Consider the following 16,974-nt stretch of genomic DNA (forward strand, 5'->3'; position numbering starts at 1 on the left):
ACTTTTGGTTTCTCTGAATCTAAGCCCCCGAAGATCACACTCTGGAAGACGCTAACTTCATTTACGACACGATGTTTGTCGGTTGCCTTTGACAGCTAATTCTCAAAATAATATTGTAAACCTCTGGTTCTAAATGATATATTTCTATCTTTCAATAAAAGAACATTACTGGATAAAAATTAATAAAAATAAAAACAACTGTTTTTTTACTACAGAATGAGTTTTCTTCATGTTGACTATCCTTTAGTTAATACTTCGTTAAAAACAAATAATACTTGTTTACTTTTAATGTTTACCAACTAATAAGACTAATCCTAACAAATAAAAAAAGAATATTTTATTTTAAATAAATAAAATAAGAATCAATCAGAAATATCCCTTTTCGTTTTTGAACGATTTAGTAAATAGTTGAGCTATCTTTTTGTATTATTTGATCGTTACCCGGACCATTTCCTTCCATGTGAATTAATCCGTCAATTATCTATACATAATATAAATTGTAATAAATATTATTACAAAACTAATGAATTTTCTACTGTAATAAACATTTTTTTCTTTGAAAAATATTTACTAAAATTTTTAATTGAATCAATGCCTGTTCCCTATTAAGGAAACTGCCACCCCCAGCAAGAGCCATCTTTCTCAGACTCAAACTACATGACTGAATTAACATGTTATTTGAACGTGTAAGATGTGGGCTAGACATTGATTCCATAAATCATACTTTTTGAACATGATATGATGGATTTTATGTAGAATAAATTAAGTCTAACATGGTTTCCTTCTTTTAATGATAGCTCAGATAAATTAAAAATACTTCTAGAATATGTATACTGGAGAAGTGACTTGCATATCAGAGATTCAATGAGGAAGAGTCGGAGAGGGTGGTAAGGCAACTTACTAGGTGAGCCAACAACAGGGATATTTATTTTATTTTTTTTAATTTAATACTAACTTTACTGAATTAAATTACAAATACTTTTATTAACTGACGAGGACTTTACTGTTTTACAATTAAAAATAGCCGGTTCTTTTAGGAGGCCTTAAAAATAAAAATAAAAAAAACACGGCCCCCAGATGGTCTGGGTACGCCAAAACACAAATGGAGGGATGGGAGAAGAAACCAGGGTTGGCAGTGCACTCACCAATTAATGGTAGGTAAATTGTAATTTTAAATATTATTACTAATTACTGTAATTTGAAATGGCAGAAATAAAATTATAATTCTAAGTAATTGCTAATGGCAATCTAGATTAAAGTTGATGAGCCATTGTAATTGTGGTCCCTAATTGGAATTACCAGTTGTGCCTTAGTCAGCTGTTCCCAAAGTGGGTTGCAAGTGGGGGCTGCAAGCGAATGCCACTTTCTCAAAATATCACAAAGAAAAACATTAAAATTAAAATAGCAAATTTACAGTACATTCAAGCATTTACTTTGCACTCTTTTTTTCTTCTGTTCCAACATATTCTACCACTCTAAGGATAATTGTAACAACATTTTTACTTATTTTAATCTCGACAAGAGTGTCAAAAAAATGTTTAAGCCCGAAGAGGTGCCGTGGTAAGAGTTTGGGAACCGATGGCATAAATATTACTAATTTAAATTTTTTTTTTTTTGCTCGACACGGTAGGCGAGTGCTCAGCCAACTCCGTTTCCCTCAACCACCTCTCCATGGGCGTATTAGCGAATCTAAAACATTTGGGCCATCCTTCCTCGTGCTTGGTCTCTAATTGATCCTGCAATTGAGCAGTATGTGATACTGATTTCAGATGTTTGATTTTGATTACTGGCCGACCCATAGACCACGTAAAGGTATTAAATCTTCTAATACAATCAATTAATATATTTAATAAATGACATATGTTTTGAAATTATGTATAGATCATAAGATCATCATGTATAATCCAGAAGATGAGAGTTTAAGGTGCGGCGTAAAAAAAAAGACCACAGTTAATCCCACATAGATAACACATTAAATCAACAATTACGTATTACAAGAAAAAAAAATTAAAAATGGATACAGCTGAAGTAAAAAGAAGGAGAGTAAAAGAGGATCAGTGTTAAAAAATAACATGTTTTCAGTGTTTTCGAAAAGTCGTAGACATTTCGAAAAGTACACGAGTTCCAGAATTACATATTGTTTTGGTAACATCCATCTAAAACCACACATTAATGTTAATAATTCGCTCGTTAAAACTCCAGTGCTAAAAATAATATATCATCAGCTAAGTGCTATCTATAAAATTAACTAATAGAACAGCAGTGAACCAAGAGCAAAGGTCAGCGTTACTCTCTTCATCACGAATTCCCGGCTCCATAGAGAACTTTGCACCCACAACCTAGATTATTTAAATACACAGCTCACATGTAAACACTCGCAACTTCCACGACCGTCCGTTGCTGTTCACTAACCTGAAATGAAAGTCGCGGATCTATAGAAATTGACGTGTTGATCTTTCAGAGGATTTGAAGAGAGAATTAAAAAAGCAAATGTAGGATAAAAATGCAACAAAAAATAAACCGCATAACCAGAATAAATTTATATATAAATATCGGTACTTTATTTATATATAAATTTATTTAAATAGCTTGAATAAAATAAATATTTAAAATATATTTTAAAAGGGATACAAAACACATTAAGAATGTTCAAACTGTCCTATTGGATATACGAATTTATTAAGAATAGATTTTTTTTTTAACGTTTATTTGTTTTGTTTAATAATAACTACTAGATATAATCAAGGATATCAAAGATTTAAATATTTATAATTAAATAAAATTATTTATGGATTGAATAATTCAAATATATTTATTTCATTTGATGTATTTATTTAAAGGCCTAAATGAATACTTAAATTCCCAGCTCCATACCAAAAATATATTTTATGATGTATTTTTCAATTAAATTCAATAAATGTACTTCAATATATATAGTAATTTTTTTTATTTTTAAACGAATTTAACGTAATGAACAGGAAGTTATATGAAATAAAATTATTTGTCATTCAATGTCAAAATAAAAATAAAAAGCGTGATGAAATGAAAGCTTGATTTCCGAATCATTATTAAAATCAAGCGTAAATGATTTTAGATTTGTCTGTAAATAAACAGAGGGTTTAATTTTTGTTCTATTATTATCAACAAATGAACGTTTTTAATAGACTAGAAAATCAAAAAAGTCCTTTGTTTTCTATAAAACTACAGAGCAGAGATTGGCAAAAATTAGCTATTGTTGAAACTAATAGCTAACATAGTCATTGATGCGGCTGATAGTATCTATAACAGTTTTCTTTTCTTTTTTACGACTGATCGAAATTCAATGAAATCAGTTTTTCTCCTTCAACTTTTTAGAGCGCGAATTACATATGAAGTCAATGGAGGATTACATCAAAAAACGGTTCATGAAGTTCCAATCCCAGTTGCCGACAGTTAAAGGTACAGTGATCTACAACCTGGAAAACCCAACCTCAAGCCGAAAACTGAAGCCCAGACTGCTGCAGGACATTCTGTTATAAATTTTAATAAATATAAAATTCATTCATAGTCACACTACCTCTATTTTACTTTTTATTATTACTCATTTTATTTATTCATTATTATTTTTTTTTTTCAAATTAACTTGTTTCTTTTTACTATTAGAGGGCAATCGTTTGTTTTATTTAAGTGTACCAATATCATTACTGTTTTGTTACTAATTTTACTTTCCTCTTTTATTAAGAAGCATTATTCTTATCTTTTTATTTTTTTTATTTTTTTTTAATTTTAATAATAACATTGTATATAGTTAGGAGTGTCTTTTGTACGAGACTATATCCGCCCCATAATCAACTGTTAAAAAATATATATATAATATAACGGTTATATCAACCACGTAAGGCACACCAGGCCGATCTGGTATAAAATAAAATGTATATTATTATTTAACTTTTTAGAGCATTCCTATCAGTATCTTAAACAAACTTGACTCTTTTGAGCCAAGACTGCTTCTGCCATTCTTCGGCTCCTTAAAGAAAGTCCAGTTGTCAGGCGGAAGCTGGCTCTGGAGTCAGTTGGAATTGGGTTTTGTATAAAACTCTTATATCTCTTCCTCTCTCCTTTTCCCATGTACGTTGTTTTTGTTTCCTCCTTAATTATGGTCCTTATCATTCTTTTTATTGAGTCATCTTGGATGGACCGGTTGTGGAGATTATGCCCTCTGCCTACCAAGACTATCTGCCTCTCCGTTTTCTAAAATCCCGCAATGGCTCCGAATCCACTGTAAGACCATATTAGTGCCTTGGACTGTCAGGATGTGGAGGAGGGATTTGCATTCCGATACAGCATTTGATAAACTTTCATGGGTGTTAGTATCATCAAATATAACAAAAAAATAATACAAAATGCTTAAAATGAATTATTTCCGTATTTTTTTAATTTAATGGTAATTTCAAATATGATTTCTACATTCCAAAACGAGTTTAATGTGATTCTAGCGTAAACTTTACATAATTTAAGAAGGGCAAGATTTTACAATTAGTATTGTTTGGGAGGGCGAAGGCATCGTGGTAACTCCAAGGTCCCGGGTTCGAATCCGGCTAGGCAGAAAATAGTTTTCTGTTACATTGTAGCCGTGAGTCAACCCTGTGGGTTCTGGAGCCCACCGAGCCTCATTAATTGGATACCCATAATTAAGTTTTGTTTTTAGTATTGTTTTACCTTTTATGACAAATTTATATAGACCATTATTTTAAAAAATTTCTTTATTGTGTAAAGTACATCAGTATAGAATGGTAATAGTTATGTTTTAATAAATAGCGACATATTTATTTTAAAATGAAAAACTTAAAATTTAAATTAAATGATGTGGTACAGTGTTATAAAACAATAAATGAATTTATATATTACTTGACAAAGCAAATTAGACTAAGATTATGTGGAAAATCGGGGTCAGGCGAGACTAGTAATTAGGGGGATGCTTTTAAACCTTATTTTAATCCAACATGGAGGTCGCAAACCCATTATCGGTATGAACGTTTCACCAACATTACTCACTTATCTTAAAAGTAAACCTATCTTATTACCCAAAATGGCCATGTGATTAAGCTAATAAGATTAATATTTACAAAAGTGAGCCTTTATCAATATATGCTAATCTATTTTTTTAATGACATAATTCATCAAGGTAATGGAGACGAGCCTTCAACGGGTTTTACTTTTAACCAGATTGTTTGAAATTTTTTGTTTGAAGGGTGAGAGAACTAGACTTGGAATTGAGCCTACTGCTTCATTCTGCCAACCCCTGACGATTACTCGAGGGTTGCCACCCCGTACTAATCTGAATGGGAGTGTCAAAATCCATCTCATTTCAAAATAAAGTAAAACCTCGATTGTATCTTGATTATCCGTGTTCACAATTCACCACGCACACTATTCCGTGCACAGAAAAATAATTGAGTAGAACTCATCAGATCCTGAATTTTTGGATGAAGAATTACAAAAATTTGTGACCCTCTCACTCTGGCTTTCTATTGCTTATTTACTGTTTCAGATAATTGTACTTACACCATTCTGATTTTAATCCTATGATTTATAATAGATAGCTTTAGGAAACGGCTACTGTTAACTATTTTAGTCGTTTAAACTTAAAAAAGTGCTCTAAATCATAAAATAAAGTTCGTACATATAACAATAAATGGATTAAAAGCAAAAAAAAAAAAAACTTTATTTACTCACTGTCAAGATAAATATTTAAAATATGTATATGCAGATATTTATTTAAAATTATTTTTTTTTAGCATTTAGAATCGTATATTGTAATTACTGCTGTATTATGATGTCGAATAATTCCTCTTAGAAAGTAATTAATAAAAACTACGTTCATATAGAAGAAGAGTATAAGGAAGTATCGGAATTGAGGACTGACCCCTTCCCCCCCTCACCACTCGCGAAGATAAGGCTAGAGTAGGCAGTAGATCAACAGGGACGGAAGTAGGTTGGCAAACATGGTAATGGCTGCCGGTGTTTACAGACCTAATTACATTAAGGCAAACAGTGCCCACCTGTTCCCAGCCGGCGCTCTGGCAAAAAGTAATTTCCATCACCGCCCCCATAGCCGTCCAAGGGGTATTTGGCAGCCATCAAGAGATTTTTTGATGTGTTCTTCTCTACTTAGTTATGTGTTGAATGGATACTGTCGGGAGAGTCATCCTGAATATCGTACCATATCTATCATGTGGCATATGGTATATGGTATATATTCATAGTGATCGTAATATCATGGATCCTGTATATCTACCAGTTAGATGATCCTTGATCCCCTATACCAGTCTAGAGATACGAAAAAGCTTTCTTTAGTATTGTTCAAATTTGGGGATCGATACCACCGTATTATATGTGTACAATAACCAAATTCGAAATGTAATGCCCTCTGAGCGCAAACTTTAATGTACAAATTTCAATTCAATACAGTCTTTCCATGACACATAAGTTTGGAGGTTCTTATTGAATATCTTGGCATATTTGGAAAAAATTGCCGTGTTCCAAACGTCGATTCCAGCAATAATTCTTGACCGAATTTATATATGTTACATACTCTTTAAAGCAGAAATCAAATAGAAAAGTCCCCGCCAGGAAGTACCATTTTGGAGTTATAAATAAAAAATTGAAAATTTCAAACACTTTTTCCAAGATTTGAGAAGACTTAGCATTATCTAATTTATCATCGATGAAGATACGACAAGTTAGAAAAGTTGTATATCTTCTTGATATTGACAGCCTATCAAGTTTGAAGACTGTCGGTGTCCATTAAACATGAAAAATTGATCTAAAAAGTACGTAAACAATTTTTCTCTATTTAATATGAAGTATATTCGCTGTAGACATATATAAAAAAAAATAAACATAACCAAAATTCTAGGTTTCATGTAACACGAGAAATATAACACTTTAAGATTCAATATATAGACAATATATTTAGCTGAGTTTGTATTTGACCAAATTCAAAAACATAAGGTGCTCTCAAAACAGAAGATGTAAAGCTTTACCATTATTATTCAATAAATTTTGATACATACGTTTAGAAATTTTTATTGGATATCTTGGCTAAGTTTGTGAAAATTGTATTTTGACTGCATCCTTGGATCGTGTTTATAATAATAGGTTGTAGATGTATAATACAATGGTCATTATTTATTGAAATTGGAAAGTTTATGCTAGAATTCACAGTTTCCATTAGTAAATTAATAAATGAAAATCTTTCTCTTGTGTTTTATATTTTAGATGTGTAGAAAAAATAGTTCCCTGCTTATCTTGAGTCAAATACATTTTTCTGGCACGACAGCTACTACTATCAGTTCAATTTTTAAGGGATTGTGTCGGTTGGTACATACATGGTCCCACATTAATTATATCAAATATCCATGCCGGTACTCCACAAGGTTCACTTCTTTCTCCCATTCTCTTCAATTTTTATCTTCACGATCTCATCCAGTCCACACATACCTACAGCTATGTAGGTACTTGTAGACTGTGTTCGCTGACGATACAGCATGTTTTTCAACAAAACAATGACATCTTTATAGCCCGAAATACATTGCAGGCATCTTAATGAATTAGAGATTCCACTTTGCTAAGTGGAACATAAGTCTCAAAATTCAAAAATGCACTTCAAAAATCTTTGTTCTAAAATGCCCGTTATATGCCTAAGATGCCCTAATTTTTAACAGAGAAAATGGGATCCTGCTAGTAAAGTGATAAGATATCTAGGAGCGAACAACTATAAATCAGTTTATTTTAGCAAATTTCATGAAAACTACTACTCCTACGAAAATAAACGTCAGAAACTACTTTATAACTCATTAAACTAGCTTTAATTTGAGTGCTAATAGACATCAGCACGTCAAATGGTTTTTGAGATATAGATTTTTCAAAATAAATTCACTAACTACTCATCTTTCAGTACGTCCCATACAACATTTTTATGAAAACTATTTAACATAAATAGCTCTAGTAGGGCTCATATTTTAGCAAATTTGCTCTACTTTAAATGACATTCTCTATGGTTTTCTCATGTTGTGGCTACTTTTTAAGATAATGAGCTCCGAATGAAAAATTATTTTTTTTTTTATCGTTTTGAAACAGCCACCATTATTTATTCCCCTTACCTATACTTGGCAGACTCATCAATTTTGACTAGTAATTATACATAGTTTTAATTAAAGTAATCAAAAATTGGAGTGAGATAACTACCTTTTTTCTCCACTTGGGCTCTTGTGCTATATCGTTAAATGTTGTTTTTGAATACTATCAATACTGCAGTGATCAAGTTAATAACATTTATTCATATTTTGTTTGCATTCATTTACTTCACATTACATTGTAAAATTTTATATGATTTATATTAGCATTGTAATGTTTCCTTTAATCGTGGGTAACAATCATTAAACACTGACTAATCAATGTTTAAAACAACAGTCTCTGATTACTAACAGGCCACTTTGACTCGTTAATAAATAGGAACTATTCTGTGACATCGTAATATTTTACGTTTCTACTTCGAGTTTGACAAACACTTCTATAAATAAATGTTTTGTTATAAATAATAGAGACTTTTAATTTTATTTAAAAGATTTTAAGTTTTCTGCGCAGAAATCTCCCTCTCATTCCCACTCTCCCTACCCTTACTCAAGGATCAAATCTGCTATTTGTGTCAAAGGTCGACACGCATTGCACGCTAGCCAGTAAGCCACAAGATAACTATTAATTAATTCGAGTAAAAGCCTTCCATTAGCTCAATGAGTTCAAAGAATCATTGAAGAAAGAACCTAATTTTACACCACGCCCTGCACACACACCTTCATCATCTTACTTAAAGTAGATTTTAAAAATACAATATTAAAGTTCAGATAAGATCTAAGAGTTATTATTATTTGTTTTTTTTATTTTCCTTATTTTATTATTTTTTTTTTTTGGTAATATTTAATAAACATTAAATATATTAGGTATAATACTAGAAGATGATGGTTGGGGGTGAGGTCAAAAAGAAACACAAATAAGTTGGTGTAGCTTATTTTATATATACTTATTTGTATGCTTTATTATATATAAACTTATTTGTGTTTCTTTTTGACCGCACCCATCATCTCCTAGTATGTCATCCACCGTCAACTATCTCTCATAATTATTAGGTATAATATATAAATTGCCCACTAATAAAATTCATCCAAAAGTTAATATTTATTTCTTAGTATACATATTTTTATTTTGCTAACAAAGAGAGCGACTCTTGCACCAGAATCTTTTTTTTTTTTTAGCTTAGAGTAAGTTAAGCTTCAAACAATGTCAACCCAAGGAAAATTGGCTTCCATCAGCTGCCAGTCCCAGAAGCCTCACTTAATTTTTTTATACTCAGCCGCTAAGTATATTATCTTGAGTTTTGTGCCCGCAAATTTATTTTAATGTAGATAGTTATAATTATCTTATTTTCAAATTAAACACTCTGCGTAAACGGTCAATAAACGTGCAGTATTTTTTTTTAAAATCTTTTTCTAACATGATGTCCTGATTTAAGAATTTTTTTATTAGACATATTCATGTGTCATCTCAATATTCGTCTATAGGGATATAAGATTACTACAGGAATAGTAAAATTTGGTGCATAATATATTCATTAAATGTTAAGAAAATTTATGTATGAAAAAATAAAATAAGACTAGTTAATACAAACAAAACTAAATTTAAGAAACAAAAAAATTCAACGAGGAAATTACATGTCTGTGGCAGTGATCCCAAGTCTAGAAATCCTAATAAATTCAGCAAGTCTGTTTAAAACCTAAAAAACATTTTCTGTTCCATCACAAGGCCATCTTCTCATTAAGCTTGCTTCAAATATTAAAATAATAAAATATATTTTATTAATTGTAAAGTTTTATCAGGGACAAAAAATAATTAAACAAAGTTGATGGCCAGCTTACATTTATTGTTAACAGTACTTGTAAGCATACCTATATCAATCGAAACCAAGCAATATCTACTGACAGCTGATATCAGAAGTCTCTTTGAAGAGTTTTTGAAAACGTTTTCTTTAAGAGGTACAAACAATTTTTTTTCACGTAGCTGTGTTGAAATGGACATAGAGCGGATTGCGAATCGTTACTTAATAATGAATTCTATGAAGAATCAATGGCGTAGCGTGGGTGTCAGCCGCCTGGGCGGAAGTACATTTTGCTGCCCCCTTATTTAATTATTTCAATGTAGAAGATAAAAATGTACAGTAATTCTGAAGAAAGTTTTGGGAAGAATACTTACATTTATCGAGTATTGTACAGGTTACAAATAAACAAGTTATGAAATGAAATGGTTTAAAGTTTTACAAGATACTATTATTGTCTTTTGTGAAATTTTTACGCAACCTACGCAACGCTACTGTGAACAATATTATGGATGTTTAAGGTGTAACCAAACTAGCGAGGTAAGAAATAATTTAGACCCTTGAAGAGATTTCAGGAACCATTTTTTTAAATGTAAAAATAAAATGACAATTATAAGTTGGTGTGATATGCAATCGCAACTGCTTGATGAACCACAGTAATTGTAACCCTGGTCCACACAATAATTATTAGCTGAGCCAAAGAAATGCATTTACTAATTTTGAATAAATGCAACTTTTATTATTTTTGGCACTACAATGGCCAATCTGTGATTTACCATATTACCCTACCTGAATTAAACAACCTGCATCAATTATGAAGTTGTCAACAATCTCTAGAAAATTCTCACTCGTGTTTTGGACAAAGGTTATTTGAATAATTTTTCTTCATTCCTCAGTTATTAATGATAATGGATACGGGGCAATATGTTTGAAATCGCTGTATATGTCGTCAATTGGGATTTGTCTCACAGGCATAATTTGATACAAAATGAGAGCATTGGTGAGTTTAGTATTTTCATAAAGTTAAGTAACACTTTTTACTACAGATGGAGGGAATTAAATTTTTTGTTGTAGATATTACGGCATTCGAACTAGTTACAAACAACAAAACTGGTCTATGCTACTTACGTCAATACCCAATAACTCTGATAACAGTTGTTTCTCTTTGAAAAACCATCATGTAAGGTCAACCAAGCAAATAACTTGTTGATAACGTCATTATCGCTTTTAATGCTACCCTCTTGTAGATCTAAATGTTATTTGGAGAAAAAAAAATGGTACTAAAAACTCTTCTCAATTACTTCTGACATTGCTGGTTTAATTAATTAATACCTTTATATGTCAAATTTTCAAATTTGTAACTGGTCTCCTAATAAATCTAGCTGAAAAAAATATGATTTTTGTTTTAATTAACATTTTTTCAGACAACTTAGAGTAAAATCTATGAATCGCAATTTATTTTGAGGATTGCTGCTATAGATACTTTTTGCTTGTTGGATTTTCAAAATTTTAACTGTTCCCAAGAGAGTTGTTACAAAGTGAAATATTTTATAAACTGAAGGAATCAATTCTCAAGAGTATTTAATTTCGAAGAGTAAATTACTTTCCATTGATATTTTTGATAGTGTGACTTATGCTTAAAGGAGTATAAGGATAGTGTAATAAAAAAAGGAGTGTTTCTTCTTTATTCCATTTCTCTACGAGACATATTTTTTTTTTTCATTTTCATATCATGGCAGCATATTATATATGAAACAAAATATGTTAGAAAAGTGGCCTGATTTTTATATCAGAAAGTGCTTTAAAAATGCAATATATTTGAAATAAATGTACATCATACAATTTTTTTTTTCTGGTCCGCTGATAATGGAGAGAAAGAAGCTTGTTTGAATTTAATGAAAATAACTAAAAAGCAAAACAAAAAAAATACGAAATATTGCTACAATTAAATATTAGCAAAAATACAAAAAAACTTGTTAGTTAAAATGGCGAGAAAAATCATATGAGTAGATAAAACACGATTTTAATGTTTAATCTCTTAATGTCCGTAATTTAAAAAAAATGGTGGATATTTTCAAATATAAGGTCAACTACAAAATTTTAGCCATTACAATAAGAACAGAAATTAAACCTAACAAATAAACCAATTATCTCTATGTTAGTATTCAACAAAGTATTATTAATACTGCATTAACTACGGAAAATATCATTCCATAATTTTTATGGTACACTTATCTAGCTTCAAAATGAATGGACGTAAGTACATCTGTTGTTCCCTGAGATATTTGTTAAAAATAAATAAAAATGTTTTGAATAACTGTATCTCAGTAACCACTAATGAATATCTTGACAGAAATAATAGTTTCCATGATATTTGCCAAAATAAATTCACAAAACTACTGCTTCATACTGATATTATAAAATGGTCCATAATGTATAGTTCGTAGCAGTTTCCACGATATTTGCTAATTTTTTTTTTCGTATCCTTAATTAAAATAGTACTAATTCTATTTTATATATTCATACATATATAATACATGAAATGTATAACACATACTTTTACTGAGTCTTCTCTCTCTGATTGCCTTGTGGCAATTAAGGTGTTGAACGATATTTGCCAAAATAATTCAAATAATAATAATTTTCCAAAATAGTTGCCGAGATATTGTTCAGATATCAATAATGTAAAAACGAGAAACCAATAGTTTCAATATTTGCCAAATTTTTTTTTTTTAAAACCTCTTTATTTTTTATATGGTTACAGAATACATAATAATATAATGCAATACAATGTATGGTACATATACAATTTACATTATATCTTCGTTTGCCGTATGGCATCGATATTTGTCAAAATATTGATTTCTCGTTTTTACATTATTGATATCTGAACAGTATCTCGGGAACTATTGAATTTAGGAAATGTTTTCCAAATGTATACTAATTTAACAAAGTTTTATTAATTTTTATCATGAAATAGATGTTGAACACTGGATGAAAAAAAATCGAAAAATTTAAGTGTTTCTCTTTTTTGGCCATTATTTTGTTATTTGTTATTACTGTTTTTAAACCAATAGCACAATCTTTTTCTGTTAGGGAAAGAAATTTCCTGTAAATTTTCACCTCAAAAGATCTTTTTTTAATGATTTCTGTAAAATAAATTCAATATGGCTTCTAAGAAAAGCATTTCGTACTGTCAGGTTTTTCTATGCTTCTAGTATGTTCGAAAAATTCAAACTCTCTCTCTCTCAAAAAAAAAAAGGGCAATGCCACCAAGACACCATATCCTTCAACAAAAAATGTGGCGCTTAAAAGAGAGAGAGAAAAATGCTTTATTCATTCATGCTGCCCAAATACATCGGGCTGCTACATTACACAGCATACTAATCAATTCGCGATCGGACATATATAAATTACATATTTTAACATGTTATAATAAATTAGAAAGAAAACATTTGTTTTTCATTTTTCTCACAGTTTTCTTTTACAATCAATTCTACACACTAAATACAAATATATCAATTTATTCCTTTTTTTTCTTTCTCTTTTTTGTCCATTCTATTTCACAATTTTTGTTCCATTTTATCAACAAATTCACTCTCCTAAATTCCCTCTCTCAGATCATCCCCAATGACCCGCTAAACAAATTCACTATTAGACAGCAATGTGAAATCAAACCAGAGAAATACTAGTCACAGCAGTAGATCAGTTTACAGCAAAACAAACAAATAAATACATTTTATCAAAACAAAACTCATACATAGATTTTAAGGAAAATATAATAAAAAAATGGTTAAAAGAAATACTTGATTGGACACATAAGTAAAAAAAAAGGATAAATAAATAAAAATAATAATAATAAAAATGTGATTTTTTTAAATTATGAAATGAACAAAACATGAATTTGAATTTTCCGCGTAGAATCGGACCAAAGTCGATATGAACTTTTTTCACTTTTAGGTCTATTACCGACTCTTTAAATATAGAATTAAACTTTACTTAATTAAATTTAAACCCTTAAAATCCTAATTACTTATCACACTTCTTGGCTAATCAGGACATACTTATCACACTAATAGATCAATTGCAAAAGAAAAATCTACTTCATTTCAGTTTAGTAACCAGCTTCATTTGAATAAAAGTACATTTTAGTTTTTAATGAACATCAAATTCATATTTGCGATTAAATGAACTTTTTTGCAAATAATTAAATTAATGATGTATTATTTGTTGATCCTGGATATTATGTGAGATGGATGGAGGTGCGGTCAGTAAAAACTTATTTGTTTTCTTCACTAACCGCTAATGTCAATCATCGCCACATATTATTACATTAATGTGGGAGATTCATTTTTACATCCATGTAAACGACCTTCATCGTGTCAATTCAAGAGGGGGGGAGATGACCAACTCCCTCCCTCCCACTCCTTAGCTTCACTTTATGTCAAATTGAGAGTAGCGTTATGCAACCCTCATGCAAGTGCAAGATATAGAAAAATATAAATATAAAATTGTAAGTAACAATATGCAAAATATTAGAAATGGAAGTTATCGAAATATTGGACATAAGACTTCAATGTAATTTGTATTATACTGTTATAACTTCTACCATTAATAAATGACATTGTTCTTACAATTAGAAACAATTACAAACATTAAACATTTTCTACTATCCAAATATAGTAATTTGGCCAGTACATCCCAAGACCGTGTGGCCTAATGGATAAGGCGTCGGACTTCGGATCCGAAGATTGCAGGTTCGAGTCCTGTCACGGTCGAGTACTTTTTTTCGATTGAAGATTTAAAAAAATTAATTTTTCATTATTAATAAAATATATTAATTCCATGAAAAAATATGATAAAATTTCTATTTTAATAAATTATCTGAAATAAAAAAAACAAAACTATTATTATAACAGCAAAACTGATTACTACAGTAATTGACCATAGTTTTGGAATTTTCACATAGAAATATTTTTATTGCCATAAAATAGTATTTCATTATATTTTTTAAAACATAACCGAGGGTAGCTCATTAATCCTTAATAATTACCTTTTGACTTAATATTTTTTAAATAATATTTTAATTCTGAAAATTTATCTGAAGATCATTTACCTATGCATTTAGCTAAATAAATTATTTGGAAATTTTATTTATTTTCCTTCTTCAAATTTTAGAAAATTTCGCGGATTATTTATGATAAACTAATGAGAATTTTAATTCAAAGCTAGATTATGGAAAGTGTATAACCACAAAATTGTAAAAATTTCTATATAATATAATAAATTGTTAAAATGACGTTTAAGCCGTACATAAGTCATTTCGGAAAATAAAAATCATTCTTCAGCATAATGTGCAGCTATCTTGTTATAATTTTTATTAAACTGCCCAAAAACTAAAAGCATAATCACAATTCTTGAAATGAATTTAAGTCCATATTCAAATCAAGAAATTAACGCTAGTTAAGGTAAAGTTCAATGTAATACGACGATCAATGAAATACGAATAATTATTTAAAAAATAACACACAATTAATTGGTTTTTCGACTGTAACTCTAGATATTATTCGACGTCAAATCTTTGGGTGAGTAGTTTGGAATAATCCCATAAAAAAAAGAATTTAACAGAATTACAAAAATTCTATCAAAATGAACCCCTTAAAATTGGTCAACAATTTTGATTGATTCGCCTTTTTTAATTTATGATATACTCAATGCTGTATTATCAAGATATATTCTTAGTTTAGTTATATCTCCATTATAACAATTTACTTCATAAATTGGAAAGTGCCACATTAAAGAACAAATACAGGTTTATTTGTTTAATTATAAATTATTTTATAATAATCCAGATAAGTACATGGCGAATAAGAAGAAAATGTCAATAATTAAGAGGGGGTTTGTTGGAGTAATATTGAAAATTTGTAATTGTTGGTTTCTAATTTATTTTATAAAATTAGTTGAATCTATTGATTATGTTAGTACATTACTTTTATAAAATTAATATCTAAATTTTAAATAAAGCACAATCCTATGACGAAGTATTTTATGTAACAGATCAACAACGAATTTACGAACACTGACATCGTCAATAAACATCGCTAATTCTTTCGGGAATGCATGTTTATACAGCAAATCTCTTAAAAGGCAAATCAGCCAGTGTAGTATGGATTTGACTAGCCCACAGACTATACACTCTTTTCCAGCAGGTCTTAGGGGCCCATATTACTTGAGGACGAATTTCTTCAAAGGATCTTCTCCCATACTGTACGTAGATAAACATTAAGAAAAACATTTAATTACAAACGTAAATATGTATGTACTTCATTTTATCATAAGTATTGTTTTAATATTTTTAATCGGTTGCTTTCTTATAAGGAATTTACGAAACCGGAGACTAAAATTGAGAAATTTGCAGTTTTATGAGAACAATGTGGTTTTATTTAAAAAAACATGCCTCCCAATTAAAATGGTTGGGTAAGAATGGTAGATAGGTTAGATTACACCGAAATACTTTTTTGATAAGTTAAACCTTCCTTAATTGTCGATATTCCCTCCTGAAATCCTGTATTCAAATATGTAGAAACCATAAAAACCAAGATGTACCAATATAATTAGACCTAGAATAAAAAATATAGTAATTTGACAAATAATCTTGTAAATTTAAATTAACTAAATTATTATTTCTATGATACAAATATTGGATGGTGATTGCAAGCCTAAGTGGCCTAGAGCGGCGTCCAGAACTTGTTAGAGAACTATCAAAAATTACAAAGATTATTGTTTTGCCTATTAATGAAGCAACTGAATTAGAAATATATTAAATGAGATAAAAGTAAAAAATCAAATCATATACAATATCTTTTTATATTATTTTTGGGGGTGATAAGAAGGGAAGGCGCTCTTGATATCATTGGCCAGGAGCGAGACATGTCTAGGACCGATGATTGATGATAAAATGTGATATAATTAATTTCTAAATTGTTACTTTTTTTTTTTTTGCAAATTTTGTTTGCTTAAACAAGTACAAAACACTAACGATTTATTGAACCATTTAGTTATCC

The 16,974-nt window shown here is 29.7% G+C and overlaps 1 non-coding gene across 1 annotated transcript; it reads left to right on the forward strand.

Moving 5' to 3' along the window:
- Nucleotides 1-14,615: 14,615 nt before the first annotated feature.
- On the forward strand, nt 14,616-14,688 carry TRNAR-UCG (transfer RNA arginine (anticodon UCG)). The gene has a single exon. It is a non-coding gene; the product is annotated as a tRNA-Arg (tRNA).
- Nucleotides 14,689-16,974: the final 2,286 nt, after the last annotated feature.

Source organism: Halyomorpha halys, unplaced genomic scaffold, assembly GCF_000696795.3.
Source record: "Halyomorpha halys isolate HHAL.00 unplaced genomic scaffold, Hhal_1.1 Scaffold526.1, whole genome shotgun sequence".
Lineage (NCBI taxonomy): Eukaryota > Metazoa > Arthropoda > Insecta > Hemiptera > Pentatomidae > Halyomorpha > Halyomorpha halys.